The following is a 21,161-nucleotide window of genomic DNA, read 5'->3' on the forward strand; positions in this document are numbered from 1 at the left end:
TTTCCCCCCGCTCTCTTTCCTCTTGGTGCTGGGGATCAAATCCAGGCCTTGCACATACTAGGTACTCTGCTTTATAACTGTGCCATGCCCCTAGCCCCTCAGGAATCTTTTTAAATATCAAATCTGCATCTCTACAGAACCTATTCTTTAATTGAGCAGTTACTGGTGGATGTGGTGATTCCTGCCTGTAATTCCAGCAACTTGGGGGACTGAGGGAAGAGGATTGCAAGTTCCAGGCCCAGTCTCTGCAATTCAGCAAGATCATGTCTCATAATAAAGAATAAAAAGGTTAAGGGATGTAACTCAGTGGTTAAGCACCCCTGGGTTCAATCTTCAGGACTGCCACTCCTACCCAAATTGAGCAGCTACTGTATGACAGGTAGTGTGTTAGTCAACCAACTGACTTCCAGCTCTTCTTTCCTAAGATGACTCCCAAATCTATACTTCTACCCTTCCTTTTTCATTAGGCTCTATCCTTCATGTCTAGTTTTCTATTATGTTTACTACACTTTCTCAATTATATGAACTTCCCTCCTGAGTATGTTCCTCTTCCTTTGTTCTCTGTTGGTATTAATGTCACTGTTATTCTAGTAGACACCAACTCAAAATTGCAGTGACACTTTACATTCTTCTCTCTTGCCTCCTGCTTGGATCATTTACCAGATCTTTTTTTTTTTTTTTCCTCTCTGGATTTCTTTTATCAGTCTCTTCTCTTTCCCTTTATGTTCAGTTCCTTTTTATTGCTAAGACTGTAGTATTGGTCTTCCTTGCTTTTATTTGTTTTTCTTGGAATCCATTGTGTATGCCACTGCAAGACTTATATTCTAGACAGAACACTACTCCTGGTTACCACTGTGCCCAGGGCCCAACTTAAATGTCACATCCTTTGATGCCTTCCCTAAGTTCCAGATAGAGTTAGATGTTCCTCTGTCTGTCTGCCTATCTTTCTTTATTTTTGTACTAGAGATTGAACCCTGAGGTGCTTAACCACTGAGCCACATCCTTAGCCCTTTTTATTTTGAGACGGGGTCTCACAAAGTTGTTTAGGGCCTCAATCAGTTGCTGAGGCTGACCTCAAACTTGAAATCCTCCTTCCTCAGCCTCCCAAGCCACTGGGATTACAGGTATGCTACCATGCCCAGCTTATTTTTCTTTCCATAACATTTCATATATAACCAATTTTGATATTTATTATATTGTCAAGGAATTATGTGAGCTTTGTCCTCAAGACTATGTATTTCTTGATGAGCATAGGAGTGCGCGCCTGTAATACCAGCTACTCAGGAGGCTGAGATAGAAGATCAGAAGTTTAAAGCCAGCCTGGGTAATTTAGCAAGTTCCTGTCTCATTAAAAAAAAAAAAAAAAGACTATGTATTTCTTAAAAGAATATATACAGTATTATTCCTTTTACATTACATTAGAAATAGGCAAAAGTAATCTGTGATGTCAGACATTTGGATAGTGATTACCTTTGTGGGAGGGAGTTGGTCGTATTACTAGAGGAGGTATTGGCAGTTCTTAGAGAGAAAGGCCTAGACTCAGGACAAGTGGAGTTCTTTATATACATCAATGCATGCAAAGACTGCTTAGTAAGAGGCACAGAGATTTATTTAGGAAAACAGAAACACATTTAAGGGAGAATGTGGTCCATCTCAAAAGTGAGAAGCAATGCCTTGATCTGGGATTCTAATGTTATTAGAGGGACAGGAGCTAGGGGCTAAACTAGAGGTGGAGTCAGGGCAGAGTTACACAATTTTGAGCCAATTGCCCTCATGTCATGTTATATTTTGCAGACAAGGACACAGGCCAACAAGGCAGGCTGGGTTGCTTATGAGTAAATGCTTGTTTTACATTCCAAGCATTCATGGGTGTTTCTCATTTAAGACTCTATACCCCCAAATTCCTGAGTAGTGATTAGATATGATCACAAGGTGGCTTCTGGAGTTCTGCACTGTTGTTTCTTGATCTGGATTTTGTTTACATTGGTGTAAAAATGCACTTTTGACTTGCATACTTATTTATGTTTTATAATTCAGTAAAAAGTTTAAATAAAAGGCTAAGTGAAAAATAGCATTGAAACTTAGAATAGGAACTGTGTCTAACTTTATATCCCTGATGTCTGGAACCCAGTAAGCTCTTAATGAATATGTGAGTGAGTAAGTGGATGAATGAAGTTTTCCCTCAAGATAATTAATTTTTTTTCTTCTATTGTTAGTTACATTATAATCTCAACTTTGTAGCCTGACATACATGATTACTCAAAGACTTAGCTCAATCTACCTTTTTTAATTTTTATCCAATCCAGAGGCTATATTGTTGGAAGAACTTGGGCCTTGCAATGAGCCAGAGCCTGAGTTTAAGATATTACTCTGCCACTCATTGTCTCTGTAACCTTTGACTTAGGCAATTTACCCAGCCTTTTAGAATCTTAATTTTCTCCTCTTTGAATGGATATCATACCCTTCAGCTAAATAAGATAATATATGCAGAGAGAGGTCTACCATGTTATTAGCATTCAGCAAATGTTATTTTCTCTTCCTTTCCAATAACTAACCTCCCTTTTTAAAAAACAAATATATGTATATTTTTTGGTTGTAGATGGACACAATACTTTTATTTTATTTATTATGTGGTGCTGAGGATCAAACCCAGTGCCTACATGTGCTAGGCAAGTGTTCTACCACTGAGCCATAAACCCAGCCCCCACCCCTGGCCTTTTTTGGCAATTCTGGGGATTGAACCTAGGACCTCATGCATGCCAGGCAAGCACTCCATCACAGAGCCACAAACCCCAACTTTACCTTCCTTTTTCTTCCATTCAAATCTTTACCATCTGTATCTTTGCCTCAAATGTTCATTGTTCCAGTTTTCACATATCCATATCCTTTGAATCAAATTTAGTTATTACCTTTTTCACAGAGACTTCCCTGATTTCCCTCTAAACTAGTACATTTAAAGCTGGAAATATTTTCTTCTCTCAATTTCTTATATGTTTTATATGTCTTTTTTGATACTTATTAGTCACTCACTCTCATCTTTAGGAGTTGCTGTAGGCTGCCCTCTCAATCTAGGCCCAAAGAGCAGGCACTCTAGGTAGGCCATTGTGTTGGAGGCAGAATCTGTCTGTTGAAATAAACTGGGACATGAAAAGACAGGTTGAGAAAACTGTTTTGGGGTGTTTTAAATTTTTTAGGTGTAGATGGACACAATATCTTTATTTATTTATTTTTATGTGATGTTAAGGATCAACCCCAGTGTTTTCATGTGTGCGAGGCAAGCACTCATCACTGAGCTGCAACCCAGCCCCTGTTTTTTTTTAAATTTTGTTTTGTTTTGTTTTAATAATGTTATTGTATTTTATACATTTATTTATTTATTTATTTATTTATTTATTTATTTATTTATTTATTTATTTATTTTTATGTGGTGTTGAGGATTGAACCCAGTGCCTCACACATGCTAGGCAAGCGCTCTACCAGTGCACTGCAACCTCAGCCCTGTTTTGGGCTTTTGGTATTCTTTTATATACTTACTTTTGCACAGGAGAAATTCAGATGTCTACCCAAGAATGTGGACCAAAGGAGTCAAGTTTCAGACCGCTTGACCTACCTTTTGCCTTTTTATTCCCTCCAGATTGAACCCAGGGCTTTGTGCATGGTAGGCAGGCACACTACTGTTGTGCCACATCCCCTAGCCTTTGACTAATCTTTTGAATTAGTTCTGTTAAATAAGTCATTTTTTAAAAATTTATTTTGTATATTTGAGGTTTGTAACATGACATTTTAGGATACATGTATATATTTATATTTAAATATAAATGTTTTGTATATATGGTAAAATGGTTGCTTTAGTGAAACAATTCAACATAACTGTATCTCTCATGTTTTTTATTTTTTTGGTAACCAGAACAACTAAAATCTATTTATTTTATGAAAATCCCAAATACCATAAATTTTATTAACTATATTGCTCATATTGTACATTAGATTGCTAAGCTTGTTTACCCTACATATTTGTTTTATATTATTTGACCTACATTTATTTTCTCTCCCATAATTCTATTCCCATCTCAGTATTTGTATAACTGTATATTTCTTTTCCAATCTTTTTATTTCCTTTCTATTTTTTAATTTTTAAAAAATTTTTATCCCATTATGTGTGTGCGCGCGCGCGCACACACACACACACCCCACATTTTTTTAATTTGTTGATCAGTGAATATTTAGATTATTTCCATATCTTGGCTCTTGTAACTAATGCTACAACCAACATGGGAGTACAGATATCTTCATGAACTGCTGATTTCATCTTCTTTGGTAATATATCCAGAAGAGGGATTGCTGATCATATAGTAATTCTATTTTTAATTTCTTTAGGAACCACTATATTGTTTTCCAAAATAGTTGTATCAGTCTACAATCCCACCAACAGTGTACTGTGGTTCCCTTTCACCATACCCTCTTCAACATTTGATATCTCTTATCTTTTAAAATTTTTTAAATATTTTCTTTTTTAATTATTCCTGGACCTTTATTTATATGCAGTGCTGAGAATTGAACCCAGTGCCTCACACATGCTAGGCAAGCACTCTACCGCTGAGCTAAAACCCCAGCCCTATCTTGTCTTTTTGATGATAGTGATCCTAATGGATGTGCGGTGGTATTTCATAGTTGTTATAATTTGCATTTCTCTGATGATTAGTGTTGCTGAGCAATTTTTCATACACGTATTGGCCATTGTCATATATGTATTTGCCATTTTAATGTCATCTTTAGAGAAATGGCTGTTCATGTCTTTCACCCATTTTTAAATTTGGGTTTTTTAGTATTTCTGCTAAATTTTGGATATTAACTCCTCATCAAATATGTAGCTTGGAAATATTTTTCCTAGTCCATAGTGATACATTTCATTTATTCTTTTTGCTATGTAGAAACTTTCTAGTTTGACGTAGTCTCATTTATTTAATTTTGCTTTTGTAGCCTAAAAAGAAATATTTTGGTTCGTACTGGTTTATCAAGGTAGGAAGCTAGGCAAGCATTTGAGTATGAAGTCTTAGGAATTAAGAATAGATAATCACATGGTATTATAGTTTGCATGTGAAGTGTCCCCCAGAAGCTTACTTGTGAGACAATGCAAGAAGGTTCAGAAGAGAAATAATCGGGTCATAACCTTAACCTAATCAGGGAAATGATCCTTGATGGGATTAACTGGTAGAGTCAGGTGGGGTGTAGCTGGAGGTATGGCTTTGGGGTATATATTTGTATTTGGCAAGCAATCTCTGTCTGCTTTCTGATCACCATGTGGGCTTCGTCCCTCTGCCATACTCTTCCACCATGATGTTTTGCCTCACCTCAAGCCCTGAGGAATGGAGCTGGCCTTTTATAGACTAAGACCTCTGAAACCGTGAGCCCTCAAATAAACTTTCCTCCTTTAAAATTGTTCTGGTCAGTTTCTTAGCCCATTTATTGATTGGGTTATTTATTTTTTGTGGTATTAAGTTTTTTAAGTTCTTTATATATCCTAGAGATTAATGCTCTATCTGATGTGTGTGTAGTAAAAATTTGCTCCCATTCTATAGGCTCTCTCTTTACTTCACTGATTGTTTCTTTGGCTGAGAAGAAGCTTTTCAGTTTGAATCCATCCCATTTATTGATTCTTATATTTCTTGTGATTTAGGAGTCTTATTAAGGAAATTGGCGCCTAATCCGACATGATGAAGATTTGGGCCTACTTTTTCTTCTATTAGGCGCCGGGTCTCTGGTCTATTCCTAGGTCCTTGATCCACTTTGAGTTGAGTTTTGTGCATGGTGAGAGATAGGGACTTAATTTTATTTTGCTTCATACGGATTTCCAATTTTCTCAGCACCATTTGTTAAAGAGGGTATGGTTCCTACAATGTATGTTTTTTGGTGCCTTTGTCTAGTAGGAGATAACTGTAGTTATGTGGGTTTGTCTCTGTGTCCTCTATTCTGGACCATTGGTCTAAAGTCTATTTTGGTGCCAATACCATCCCATTTTTGTTACTATTGCTCTGTAGTATAGTTTAAGGTCTGGTATTTTGATGCCATCTGCTTCACTCTTCTTGCTAAGGATTGCTTTGGCTATTCTGAGTCTCTTATTTTTCCAGATGAATTTCGTGGTTGATTTTTATATTTCTATAATGAATGACGTTGAGATTTTAATTGGAATCACATTGAATCTGTATAGTATGGCCATTTTGACAGTATTGATTCTGCCTATGTAAGAATCAATATGGGAGAGCTTTCCATCTTCTAAGGACTTCTTGAATTTCTTTCTTCAGTGTTCTGTAGTTTTCATTGTAGAGGTCTTTCACCTCTTTCATTAGGTTGATTCCCAAGCCATTTATTTATTTGTTTATTTTTTGAGGCTATTGCAAATGGGGTAGTTTTCCAACCCCAGTCAGAATGTCAGTTATTGAGAATACAAGCAACAGTAAGTGTTGGTGAGGATGTAGGGGAAAAGGCACAGTCTTACATTGCTGGTGGGACTGCAGATTGGTTCAACCAATCTGGAAAGCAGTATGAGATTGCTTAGAAAACTTGGAATAGAACCACCATTTAACCCAGCTACCTCACTCCTGGGTTTATACCCAAAGAACTTAAAAATAGCGTACTACAGTGATGCAGCCACATCAATGTTCATAGCAGCACAATTAACAATAGCTAAATTGTGGAACCAGCCTATATGCCCTTCAAAGGGTAAAGAAAGTGTGGTATATATACACAATGGAGTATTACTCAGCATTAAAAGAGAATAAAATCATGGCATCTGCAGGTAAATGGATGGAGTTGGAGAATATTATGCTAAGTGAAGTAAGCCGGTCCCAAAAAACCAAAGGCTGAATGTTTTCTCTAATAAGTGTATGCTAATCCGTAATGGGGGTGGTGGTGGTGGGGAGCATGGGAGGAATGGAGGAACTTTGGATAGGGCAAACGGGAGGGAGGGGAAGAGAGGAGGCATGAGGGTAGGAAAGATGGTGGAATGAGATGGACATCATTTTCCTAGATACATGTATGAAGACACCAATGGTATGACTCTACTTTGTGTTCAACCAGAGAAATAAAAATTGTGCTCCATATGTGTGTTATGAATCCAAATTCATTCTGATGTCATGTATAACAAATTAGAACAAACAAACAAACAAATAAATGTTCTGGTCAGATCTTCCAGTCACAGCAGCAAAAAAGCTAACTAAAACACCTAAGCTGGGCACAGTGGCACATGCCTGTAATCCCAGTGACTTGGGAGGCGGAGGCAGGAGGATTGGGTGTTCAAAGCCAGTGACTCAACAAAAGCGAGTCACCAAGCATCTCAGTGAGACCCTGTCTCTAAATAAAATACAAAATAGGGCTGGGGGTGTGGCCCAGTGGCCAAGTGCCTCTGAGTTTAATCCCTGGTACTCCCCCCAAAAAAACAAACAAAACAAAAACACCTGGAATATTTTATCTGGCTATTATGACTTGGGAAGGGGTCCTAGTACATGTATATAGAAAAACTTAGTTCAGGGATTCAGAGATCCAATTCCTGGCCACATATTTTTTTAATAGTTCTGTTCTGTACTTGCATTTTCCTTGCATGTAAAGAAGCTTTAACTCCTTCTCAAGATTGCACTTGTGGTCAGGATTCCTAGGATAGCTTCTGAAGTTATGTGCAATAAACACTTAAAAATATGAAGTGGGCTGGGCACTGTGACACATTCTTATAATCCCAACTACTGCGGAGGCTGAGGGAAGAGGATCTCAGTTTGGGGCCTGAACAACTTAGCAAGACCCTGTCTCAGAATAAAAATTGTTGGTAATGTAGTTCAGTGGTAGAGTGCCCTGGGTTTAATCCCCAGTACTTAAAAAAAAAAAAAAAAAAAAAAAAAGGGTCAGGAATAGTCCAAGAAATAAAATAACATGAGCTCAGAAAGATGAAAATCAAGGAGTAATTCTTATCCTGTTTTTATAAGTACATCATCATAAAGGAGAGCCAAGGCCTCACAAGTAGCAAGTTGTGTTCTTTTGTAAGTAATGCCACTGAGATTTACTATCAGTTTCTAAATGGGCATATCTTGAAGTATAGCCATACTATATAAATTCAGACTTCTTTTGGTGGGGGTGGAGGGTATTGGGATTGACTCCAGCGGCACTTAACCACTGAGTATCATCCCCAACCCTTTTTATTTTTTATTTTGAGACAGATCATGCTAAGTTGCTGAGGCTGGCTTTGAACTTGTGAGCCCCCTGCCTTAGCCTCCCAAATTAGTGGGATTACAGGTGTGTGCCATCAAGCCCAGCAAAATAAGACTTTTTGAAGTCAGGGAAGAGGCCCATTGTGGCTTAGTTTCTTATGCTTTTACTTCTCTTTTCTGGTTGTCGTTTCCAAGCATGCTAAGGAAATGTGTTTATTCAGTCCACATGTGAGGACTTTGAGACATAAACAGCCAAAGATGACAAGTTAGGGAGGGCATTCCAGATGAGAACTGGTATCCTGGAACATTTCTTTGTAACAGGTGGGATAAAAATTATCATTTTGTGGGGGGGATAAGATCAACGTATGGAGGCACCTACACATTCCTACTATATTATAGTTCAACCCACAACATGGACCACAGTTTATGCTGCTTGGTTCCAAGTTTTGTTTTCTGACAAAACACTTGACGGTTTTTAGCTTCCCTCCTCACCATCTTAATATTAACTCTAGATAGTGCCATCTGGAAATAGAAAAGGGGAGTTGAAACATTCAGTTGAGTATATCAGGTTTGGTTTGACCAAATTTAAGATATTAGAAACTGAATCCCTCAAGATGTGGACAGGACAAGAAAGAACTTTGATAATATGCTGTGGAATTTTCTTGACTATACTCACTACTGAAGGATTTTGAGAAAACAGTGACAAAAATCTATTTGCATTTTAGAAGTATTCCTCTAGCAAATTATGTAGAGTAGATCAGTGTTTGGGAAGGTGAGAGGGAAATGTTTCTGGAGGAAGGGTGACTAGGCAGGATGAATATTTTATAGTAGTTCAAGTGAGAAATAATGAAGCTTGGACTAACTGTTATAAAGATGGAGACAGATTATATAGAAAGGTTAAATAGACTTGGTGACTGTGTAGCAAAGGGGCAAAAGATTTTTGCAAGGGATTCAGTCACAGGATGGAGAATTAGAACATATGAAGATAAGTCATCTCTGCCCGGGATTGATATGGGTAATTTGGCAGCCTGGGACTTGAAATATCAATGCCAACACCAACAGTAGACTTACTGTTAGTGTTTCTTGCTTTCTAGGCTAAGTTTGGCTCATTCTTTGGTTTCATCTAGTTTAGTATTTCCCTTTCTTCCTGCCATGCTTCTGTTACTCTGTCAGAGATCCCCAACTAAGAATGATTTTTCCCCCTAAGCCTACTCTTCCCCTTTTACATTTGCTAGCTTCCCATAATTCAGTGCTTCAAACCTGAGATAGCTAAATAGAGATATGCTTTCTGTTTGTTTGTACTGGGAATTGAACCTGAGGTGCTTTACCACTGATGTACATCCCTAGCCCCCTGCCCCTTTTTTTTTTTATCTTTTTTACATTTTGAAATAGGTCTCACTAAGTTGCTGAGGCTCTCTATAAACTTCTGCCTCAGCCTCCAAAGTTATGGGATTATAGGTATGTACCTTCATGCCTGGCCAGACCTGATATTTTAAAAATATATGGAGTATCCTATTAAAAAAAAAAAAGAAAAACTTTCTCTTAGTGGCCTCTTCATTGAGCCTCAAGACACTTGAAATTCATATGCTATCTAGGGATGTATTTCCAAAAGCTTATAGAAATGAGCCTAAACCAAGAGAATGCTCCAGATATGGGTTTGCCCTAAGACACATCTCAGAGCAAGTCACAAAGAACCAAAGGGGATATTTGATCAATATAAAGCCAGTTAGTCTCCATTTGGTACAAGATGTTCTCTTTTCATGTAATTTCAGTTTGGGGGTTTCTCTTGGAGAATCCTTAGCAAATGGCCCCTTGGCACCCCTTGGCTTCCCTTGGATATAGAGAGGGAGGCAGGGCCAATGCAATCTGTTGAATGGCCTGGGACATATATAAACAGAGACTAGTTTAGGATCTGCATTAGTCCTAAGTCTGAAAGCTGTGACTTTTCACCATGGTTGTGTGAGAGGGCAATAAACAGGTAGACTACTTTGATTAAGAATTTTTAATTATTTGGTCCTGAAATGAGTATAATAGAGTGCCTTTGGAGGCACAGGCTGAAAACCTAACTGTTTAGCTGGGCAATGCTGAGAAGGTTGTTTATTGGCTTTTTATGCTCAAGTTTTTGTTAATCAGGGATTAGCTTGACCTGATTTGTCAGCACTTTGTGATTCCTTAGGCCTGCCTTACAGCTTGTCAGGTCTGATTTAGGCTATGTGGCAGCTATGTCTTAGCACTTCAGTGAAGTTAGCACATCTCTGCCAGGTTCATCATTCCCCTGGGGTGGCATGATCCCAAGGTAAGAAGGAGATTCACCTCTCATTGCCCATCATTTTTGCTTATGTATAGTTTCTGAGTAACTTAGGGAGGGAATAATTCTTCAGGGGAAAATATTCTTCTCATCCACCACAACAAACGATTTTCTTCACATATGAAATAAATCCCAGCTGTGTGATCACATGTCAGCCTCTTCATATTGCTTCTGGCTTGGTAATAGAAAAGAATAGTCACAAACCAACTTCTACATAAGACAGACTTGGGCTCCCCCCCATCCTTTGCTCCCCCACTTGTCCTTGACCTATCTAGTCTCTAGCAGTGACATCTGAAAAGGCAGGGAGAATTTAGAGTAGGTATGTTCTTTGCTTCCAGACTAGCTGTATTTGGTCTCAAGGAGACTTAGATTGGTTGTATGATGGGGAGAATTGTGATTGGTGAACCCCTCTTCCAGTGTTCCTGTGACACTATTTCAGTTGCTTTAGCTGAAGACAAATTGTGTGCACCAGGTGGTCTTCTGACTAACCCACCCATTTGGCTCCCCCTTAAAGCTCCTGCAGCTCTGAACCTTCCCACAACTCTGCGTGAGTGTCAGTGTCTCATGTTGAATTTCCATCTTGACTCATCTGTTTCTAGGCGAAGATCCCTGCAAAGATTTAAATTGGGAACCCAGACCTTGAGAATGTCTGTTGAGAGCATTTCACAGCTTCTGGATAAATGCCTTTCCCTTATTAACCCAATCTGTTTTTCCAGCTATGCCCAGCTAGCTCCTCAGCAGCCCTGCTTTGAGGAAGCTTTCCAACTGGGTGCTGTGCTTTCTTACTTGGAAAAAGCACCCTACCATCCTACCCTGCCCAGGATTCCCAAGGGTCAGATGACAAAAGGAGCTGCATTGTTGCCCACATTGCTCTGGTAAAAGAAGTGGCCTACCTAATCCCCCAAAGCTAGTCCACTGAGGAGGTCTGATTGTCCTTTGGTTATAAGATATCTGACACTCTGTAGTATAGAATGATGGCAGAAAGAGCTCTGTTGTTTACTACTTTTCCCTTTTATTTTCCTCCTTGCTTTTGCTAAAATATGGGAAGGTAGTAAAATACAAAGGTAATTTGTGGCCAAAGCCATAAGTTCTCTTGTGAAGTTTGAACACTGTAATCATGGATAGCAAATTTGTTGTGTCTCATGTCCTAGACACATCTACTATCTGAGCCTTTGATTTTCTAGAAAGCCCAAACTTCTTAAAAGTAATGAGCTGAATGTGTTTGGTTAGGCAGATGGTCAAGACAAGTTTCTGATAGCTTTCAGAATACCACCTGAGGCCCCAGCCAAGCCCTAGAGCTACTTGTAGGAAGAAGTAGGTTCTTTAGGCAATGTTCTGGCACTGGAAATCTTCTCCAGTCTTGGATGTGTGAGCTTCTCAGTCTAGGATGCTCAGACCCAAACCCAACAACAAAAGTCACTGCTCATGGCTCTTCATAGGTGGCTACAGAGGGGGAGGGAATTCTGATTTAATCAGTCTTCCTTATATTTCTTGTTTTAAACCCTTTACTTCCTTCCCCTGGCCCAAGTCTGGGAAACTCTACAGTAAATTGGCTGTGACTTCCACTGAAATTTGACAGTTTTCAAGTTATTTTTTTTCCTCTGTATTTAGATGTGGTTATAGTTATGCTGTCAGCTCTTATCTTTTCTGTCATCCAGCCAGCTTCCAACTGGGTTAGGAGGTATTTGCTCTGCTGTCAGTGTTGGCTGCATAATGAGGTAGATGGGTAAGAAATGGGTTATTTAGCATCTTTTGGAATCTAAATTTTCTTCCTTGGTTGAGGGGGAAGCAATGTTAATGGAAGAAGGCTGTAGGGAAGCAAATGCTGGCTCTGGAATCAGCTCTTTCTCCTCAGGATCTTGGATAAGCTAGAGAGATAATCATTAATTTAAAAACTTGTTTTATCTACCATATAGGACTGCTTGTTCTGCATTGTTGAATCCTAGGATGGCCCCAAAGATTGACTACCTGATTCTGGGCTAAAGGGGCTAGGTTCTGTTATAGATTGTTATAAGGAATATTGCAGGGCAGCAGAACTTAATTTGGGCATGCTGGACAAATCAAACTTACCCACCCAGTGTTGGTCTAAGGAGGAAGAATGTCTTTTTTATTTGATCTGGCTCAAGGAAGGTAGAAGAAAAATGGCTTCTCTGGGTTGTTACTGGCTGATCAGAGTTCTGTATTGAGGACTCTGTGGTTCTCTAGGCTCACAAAGCAATGTTTTTCCTGACCTGTGGGTTGCAGAGTGGAAGGGGTTGTTTCCTATACTTGGCATTTTATGGTCCAGAGCTTCAAGGGTCCCTAGATTATACTTGGACATTAATGTTGTAGTGAACAACTTGAGTGTTCTTTGAAGATAAGGACATTCGATTTCCCAGTGACTCTTAAATAGAATTGTGGAATTGTTTAGAATTAGAACTACACAAGAACCAACTGTCTGGCAAAAGTTCCAGGGAAATAGGGCTGCTATTACAAAAAAGAGTTGGGAAATGTGGGATCATGAAAACAGCGTCCTGAACCTAGGGCAGCTTTTGGTCAATGTGGTACCATTTTAGGTTACTGAGTTCTGAATTCTGGATTCCCAAACAATCTTTGGTCATAACTTTTGCAGTTGAGTGTCTATCTTAGCTTACCTAGCTTCCCTTCTTTCCCCCTAGTCATTGCCTTGATATGGCCTAAGGGAGTTCTTATTTTCCATTTGGTTCTCTGTTTTTTTTAGTGACTGTTTGGAAAGAACTAGATCAGATGTGTACTCTGAAAACGTGGTTCCATTTGACGTGAACTGCGCTTGGGCACTTTACCTGTCCTTCAGCTTTTCCAAAGGCTGGCTGCAGATTATATACACAAAGCAAAACAACCAACTTAGAGCTTGTTTCAGGAGATAGGAAGATTCCCTTTATATTGTGCTCCACCAGTTTCTTGCTGTGGTTTAGTCTCCCTCTGAGACTGGGAGCTCCTCAAAGTATAAGACTCTGTCTTAACATCTCTATTCTATAGCTCAGACATGACAGGAGAAGATAAGCAGGGGGAAAGGAAGGAGGGGAGAGAAAGAAGGAAGGAAAAAATGGGGGAGGGGAGAGAGTAGGATCTATATTTAGCGAGAGGGAGAGACACTCACCAAGGGTGTGTGAGTGAGCTTGCTGGCAGGGTTGTGTGTGCGTGAGTGTGCTGGGAAGGGGGTGTGTGCGCCAGCAACGTGCGTGCGAGGAGGGCTGGTGCCCTATGGGAGGTTGCAGGCAGGAAGCAGCTGGAGAGGAGGAGGAGCAGCAGCAGGAGCAGGAGCTGCCCTGCTTTCGTCTCAGTCTCAAAGCACGAAATCGATTGAGTTAGAATTCCATATCCAGTTGAAGTTTAGCTGCTGTTGCCTTCAGCAGGCTGGTCATCAGAATCCCCTCGGCAGAGAGGTGTGGACCAGATTGGATTCCTAGATTTGCAGCCAGTCAGACTCCTGCCCCGCCTTCACTGAGGGGATTTTTCTCCTGGGCATTGTTCCTATCATCAACTTTGTGCGGTGGAGCCAGCCAGCTGGGTGAAACTGAGAATAATAGCTTCTTGGCTCTCTGTTTGTCTGTTGGGCGAGTGGCAGAGCTGTGGCTCAGAAAGTTCATCTTGTGGCTTCTCTGTCAAATCAAGGAATGCTTCTGAATGGATTTCCTCTTAAAGACAGCACTTGCATTCTAAAACTTGAGAATTCATGGTTTTAATTGTGTTTTGTTTTTTCATTTCCTTAACCCTTATTTTGGTTGCAGCAGCAAGGTAAGTGATATTGAATGTCTGATTGACTCTTTACGACAAGCAGAGACAAAAGCAAAGCATTTGTGGGTGGAATATGGAGCAGCCACATTAATTACATAACTGCTTGAGCCAACTTGCTGGTGGGGGTCATTATAATGAGTGAAAAACAGCATACTCAGCACTGGGGTAGAATATTTACACGCACATGTTTGTCTGCTGATACTCTTGACCATTTCTCCTTGGTACTTTGCTATCCATATACAAACAACCTATCCACCCTTCTGGTTGTTTGCATACTTATATACAATCAATCTTTTTTGCTCTCTCTGTGTCCATATGTGTTTCTAAATTACCTGTTCATTTCCTCTCTTGTGCATGTGTTACATGTAGACAACTAATCAATTCATTTTATGTGAATACAGATAAGCCATCTCTTCCTCTGTGTATATTCATATATAGAGATCATTTGTCCCTTTATGCATATGCATATACTCAGGTAACCTTCCTGTTCTTTTATATATCCAGAAGACCTCTCCATACTTCTTCTGTGTATTCATGATGTGTAGAGGGGTTGGGGGCCTATAACATCCTATCTAAGGTTTTAATTCATCCTCTCATGTGCATATTTCTGTGAACAGGAAAGTCATCTTCTTTTGAGATACTTTGAATTTTCTCAGCCTTGAGTGTGTGCACACATGCATATAGATAATTTGTCTATTTATATCATGCATGTGTGGTGAAAGAGCACTAATTGTAGATTGAAGACCCACTTGTAAATCCTAGCTTCTTTGGTGACCTTGGTCAAGTCTAAGTTAGCCTCTCAAGCTCATTTTTTTCAACTATGTAATCAGAACAATAATTCTTTCCTCCTGCCTCACAGGGTTGTTGTGATGATAAAAAGAGTGCCACAAAAACTGAAATTTCTAAACGAATATAATCTTTTACTATTATTACATGTCCCTCTAGTGCACCTTTTTAACCCAGCTGCCTTGAGATGATGCTATTGTCTGTGCAAGGTCCCTGAGCCTTCCATGTGAAGGGGTGGCTTCTGTGGAAGTAGCTAGGTTTATACTGTATTTTTGCTCAGTATACTTATTGGAAAGAAGCTACCCAGAACTACAGGATATTGAAGAAAGTTTTGTGTTGAGAGAAAGAAAAAGTCATCCTTTGCAGGTTGGGGCCTTGATACTTGGTTCTTTGTAGCTTTGAGGAAGACTGAACCTGTCACAACAGAAATGTGCTGCTTCTAACTAGGATCAAAGTGAGCAGGTAAAAAGATGAGTGAAAGAAACAGAGCATTCTGCTGCTACTGAGATGACAGTGAGCCTCTAGTACTAGGTTTTGAAGACTCTCCAGTGTCCCCAGCCCTGAACTACTAGACCTGTGTTGTCCAGTGTGGTAGCCCACTGGCCACATGTGACTGTTGAGTACTTGAGGTATACCTAGTACTAGTCTATTTTGAGATGTACTATAAACATGAAATATGTATGAGGTTTCAAGGACTTAGTATGAAAAATGCAAATATATGGTAATTTTTTATACTGATTACATGTTGAAATGATATTTTGGATTTTGGGTTAAATAAAATACGAAGATTAATTTTACCTGTTTCTTTTTACTTTTTTATGTGGCTGCTAGAAAATTTTAAATGACATATGTGGCTCATATTATAGTTCTGTTAAGACAGTGCTTCTCTAGACCCATCATTAGGATAAGGACCAGGGCAGCTTTTCATTCTGGAAGGGCAAATAGGAGCCCCATCACAGCAGCCCTGGGGATGACAGGAACCATGACAGGACCTCTTCCTATCGGTCTCATAAGCTCGAGAGATAACAGCTAATTGACAGTCTGGCAATTTTTGTCCTAAGCAAGTTCCAAAAAAAATTATACGTAAGTATAATTGGAAAGAGATTTCCAACTTAGCTTTATGATGAAAAGGGGTTGTAAGCCATCAATTTAGATGGAAACCTAGAACTTGAAGATAGAATGTTGTCAAATTAGGAGACCTGGATTCTAATTCAATTCTGTAATCAACTCCTTTGTTCTTTCCATGGCACTGAATTTTCTGTCTGTGACATGTCCTGTGCTTGGGCATGGTAAGTCCCTGTTCCACACACTGGGAATTCAAAAACAAATGAAGGAGTTTTCTCTGTAATGGAATTCACACCCTCTGTGGGCCCTTAAACAAAAGCCTCCCACCCAGACAGAAACCAGGTGTCATTCTAGGTCAAGGGTTATAATCTTGGATAAGTGAGCTTTTGAAAATCTAAGAACTCCTGCCCTGCCTAAAGACTTTAAAATTCAAAATTTAGAAAAACACTGTGACAGCCAACCAAAACTACTCCACAGGACTTGCTATATCCTCCACATTCTCACAATGTAGAATGTGGAGGATATAGCAAGTCCTAGGAAATGTGGTACTGAGACCTTGCTAAACTCTTGGTCTAAGACGTTCCCTTCTCACCCTTCATACCTTATACCCTGATTACTTTCTTCTCATGAGATACTTTGTAGGCATTGATTCTTCCCAAAAGATTAACATCCTTAGAGCATTCTTACTTGTTGTGGCCCTAGAAATCTATTCCTTTCACCATTTTGCCACACAACATAATTGATAAGTGGCCCAGGAATGACCCTGTCCTCTCTTGGGATCCAGAGTTCTTAGCTTGCTGCCTGCTGTTCCACAAATTGAAAGGTTGCTTGATATATGTACATTGAATCCCATTTCGTTCCCAGAGATCCCTTTGTTGTATCCTCTAAACCAAGATTTGGGTTACGGGCAATTTTTGTAAGGACTAGTCACATTCCTAATCATGTTTATTTGATAGATCAGAGAGAATAGTACACAAATAAGCCATTTCAGAAAACTGAATTTTTTTTCCCTCTTGGCTTGGTTTTGATAAGCTCATGCTGATAAGATGCATTTAAGGGGTTGACTTTCTGCTCTAATTCTCAGTTTTCTATCATTAAAACTTTAATCCTTTTGATTAATTCATTTTGTTTTGATGTGTTCCCTTTTCAAATGCAGATATTCCTTGAAAGGGCTGCCTTATTTTTCCCAGAATTAGTCATTCCTTAGAAAAAGCACAGAAAAGTCTGGTCATTTCAGAGGTATGCTTGAAATTTGAAGAGCTTACCAGAATGGATAGACCAACAGAAATGGGCAAAGTGACAACACTGAGTACCTTAATGACAACACTGAGTACATTAATGGAAGCTAAAAGGCTTGGTTTGAGCTAAGGCTCAAAAATCTCGTATCCCAACCTAGCTCAAAGCATTACTTTTCTGTGGCCTTACCTTTCCTGGTTTTGCCTCTTACCTCCTTCTACCCCATGGAATTAAATGCTTAAACTTTTTATTACAATTTTGGCAATAACCTGAATCATTTCATATTGTTGTCTATATGTCTCTCACCAAACCTGTCTCTAAACTTTAATATATTAGAAATATGGAATATAGCTTAATGGCACACCCAAGGTACCCATTTATTTGCATTGACTTGGAGATAAAATGGTTTGCCTCCTTTCCTTGCATTTCTTTGGCGAATAGTAGCAAAAGGAAGCTGGGGAAGAAGGTGGCTTGCACCTCCTGATGCTGAAGGTTGCCTTATCTGCCCATTTTTGGCTTCTGGTATCTATTGAACTCTGATCAAAGTGACTGTCTGATCTTCTAGGCATGACCTCCTTCTCTGCTTTGGATCCTAATGACCTGAATTAGTAAGTGTAGTTCCTTTGGGGGAACCTGTATCCCCAGTAGATGATTCTTAAGTTTAGAGTTCATGCAGGGGCAGTGGCTACCAACTCAGAAGAGGGTTTTATTTGTTTAATGTGGAAGCAGGCATTTTTGTGGCTAGGAGAAGTGCTATGGCAGCTCTAGTTGGAAATTTCCTATTTGTTAGTGACATAGAGAACCAAGCAGCTCTCCATTTAGTCCTTCAGGAGGTCATAGAAAAGTGACTGTACTATTTTCCCTCTGTGTGGCTGGCCAGTGAGTGTTGTGGGTGCTACAGTCTGGGAGCGGACAGTGGTCAGACTGTCCAGGAAGCTAGGCCAAGCCTATCTGGACTATTGATCTGAGAGACAGAAGCAGATAGGCCTCAGGTTAATCTGGCCTGAATTAAAGCAGTAGCAGGAAAGTCAACTTCATTTAGTTCCTGATGAGCTGCCTTATCTGGACCAAAATATGTCTGGCCTTGCAAGATCTGAAAGTGAATTCTGTGTCTCTCCAGCATTAGAAAGAAAAAGCTTGCTTTCTGTAATAATTTTTCCCTTCTTCATGCTGTCAGGCTGCCTAAGGGAGGATGGCAGACCTCCTGACACCTGAATGAGGTGTTGGGAACCAAATGATTTGTTTAAAGTTTTTTTGTTTTTTTGTTTTTTAATTTTAAAAGGAAATCTTCTATTGGGTGTGATGGTGCACACCTATGATCATAGCAACAACGCAAGAAGCTGAGTCAGGAGGACCAAAAGTTCGAGGCCAGTCTCAGCAACTTAGCAAGACCCCGTCTCAAAATTTAAAAAATAAATTAAAAAAGGACTGGGGTAGTAGCTCAGTGGTAAAGCTCCCATGGGTTTAATCCCCAGAACTAAGAAAAAAAGAAAACATACAAACTTCTACGAGAAAGCAAGATTAACTCAAGGGATAACACTCTGCTGGTGGGATTCCAGGCCCTGCTGCAGATTATTAAAATGGACTGAGAAAGAAGTCCAGGGCAGAGTAGAAGTCATGGATCAGTCTAATCATACCACTTAGGTAATTTGGATGATTGGCTCGCATATTGGTATCCATGCTTCTTTCACTCTGGGATTTGCCACATCAGTAATAACAACAATTACAGTGCTATACAGTTTACTAAATACCACTTTCTCATTTTAGCTTGCAACATTCCTGTAATTAGCCTCCCTTACAGATAAGGAAACTAATGCAGAGAGAGGTCAGGAGTTTAATACAGGGTTACTGGTGAAACCGAGAACCCAAACTCAAGTTTCCTGATTCTTAGTCTAGTAGCACTTGCTCGTGGCCTCATGTGCTTATACACAGAGCTTCCATCTTTGTTTAGTAAACTATCATTCTCTTCTGAGACAAACTTAAAAGACTAGTTGGCAGATCCAGCCCTTGTGGAGCCAGAAAGTTCAGGGCTAATACCAGTGCCAAGAACAAATCAGGGACTCCCAACCCTGCATGGGTGAGAAAAGAAAGGAGTATTTTTGGAAATATAAATTTGTGCTTGTGGGAGGAGAATTTGAGTTAATCCCAGAATTGGAGTTTAATCTCCCTAGCCAGCTGGGCATAAGGCCCAAAAGCCAGGAATTGAGGTTGTTGTATACCTATGGCATCCTCAAAAGCTAGGTTGAGTTGGCCACATTAGAGGTATAGCTGGTCCTGGCTCCTTGAAACCTTGAAGTAAAGCAATAATGGATACCTCACAGAATAGGTAACATTCTTTTTTTTTTTTTTTTTTTTTTTAAGATAGAGTGAGAGAGGGGAGAGAGAGAATTTTTTTTTACTATTTATTTTTTAGTTATCGGCGGACACAACATCTTTGTTTGTATGTGGTGCTGAGGATCGAACCCGGGCCGCACGCATACCAAGCGAGCGCGCTACCGCTTGAGCCACATCCCCAGCCCCTAGGTAACATTCTTAAATGAGGAATTCCTTTATTAAGTAGAATTCTTAGTGGAGCTGAAGATAAGAAAGAAAGATAGGAAATGGGAATTCGTCTAGTTTCTGTCTCTTGGCTCTTGACCTAGTTACTTCCAGAATAAGGAGTCAGCTTTATCTTTATTCCAGGTCTTGCAGCTTGTCGTTCTTGTTCCTAGTTTGGGGAAACACAGTGCTTTTAAATTTCAGGCTCACAGACAATAGCTAAAAATGGTGGGTTTTCCTGAAAATGAGTTGCCACAAGAGTAGTCAGCTTATTTCTTTAAGGCAGCTCTTCCCTTTTATGATTAACTTGAATGCTGGAAAAATAAAAGGAGACAAATGTTTAGAAAATTTAGGAATCCAGAAAGATTTAGAAATTCTAGAAAATGGAGAAACCGTCTCTGGCCAAAGAACATAGCTCCCATCTTACCCCTCACAGAGTGACCTAAGAACTAGAATATTGAAATCTCACACATTTGTACTTTTCACTCTCTTCCTTCCCTGCATTTTGCACATTCCTAATGAAAAGGAAATGGATGCCATCCCATATAAGATATCTTTGCCTTTATCGTACAGTCTCCAGTGGCTTAGGGTACAGGAGCAAGATAGATTGGTGGAAGGTCTGTCTTCATGTTTTTTAGTTTTTTGGGGGGGAGTCAGAAAGGCATCCTGGAGTCCTCTGTTATGTAAACAACTCCTCCCTTGGCTCATATATTCCTCTCTCCAAGCCAGTCAGAAGGTTAAAACAACCATCGATTATTCAAGCAGTGATAGTGTGTGTGCTCAGCAACACTTACCATGCTCCTCTGAAGATCCTCTGTGGACCAGAAAAACTGAGCCTGGATATGTTTCAGCTGCACCAAGCAGTTAGGAACTATTAAGCAGAATTCAAAAACACCAGGTTGAGCTTGAGTACCCTTCATCCTCAGTTGTGAACCAATCATATGTATGCTTTTCGCTGGTTGCCCCTCTAGATCCAAACGTGCTAAATGCTACCTAGGTTCTGGTCAGTGACAGTGCCCATACTGTACCACCTTATTCTGGAATTAAGTATAAAAATGCTTTTTTTTTCCCTCCAAGTTTAAAATACTTGCCATGATCCTTTTTCCAAGTTAAGATTGCTATCCCTAAACAAAGGGAAAACACTTTATGCTATAATCACAGGCAGGGGTGAACCATTGAGTAGCAGAGTCTTCACCAGAACAACAAAATGAAAGAGAAAGAAACATTCCATGTCCTTGTCTCTCATTGTGTGTGATTTGAGTGTTGGGAGTTATGTA

The 21,161-nt window shown here is 39.6% G+C and overlaps 1 protein-coding gene across 2 annotated transcripts in view; it reads left to right on the forward strand.

Moving 5' to 3' along the window:
* Unc13b (unc-13 homolog B) overlaps positions 1–21,161 on the forward strand; it is a 207,274-nt gene that overhangs the window by 136,516 nt on the left and 49,597 nt on the right. The gene's annotated exons all lie outside the window — the stretch shown is intronic.

This window comes from Urocitellus parryii, chromosome 4 (assembly GCF_045843805.1).
Source record: "Urocitellus parryii isolate mUroPar1 chromosome 4, mUroPar1.hap1, whole genome shotgun sequence".
NCBI lineage: Eukaryota > Metazoa > Chordata > Mammalia > Rodentia > Sciuridae > Urocitellus > Urocitellus parryii.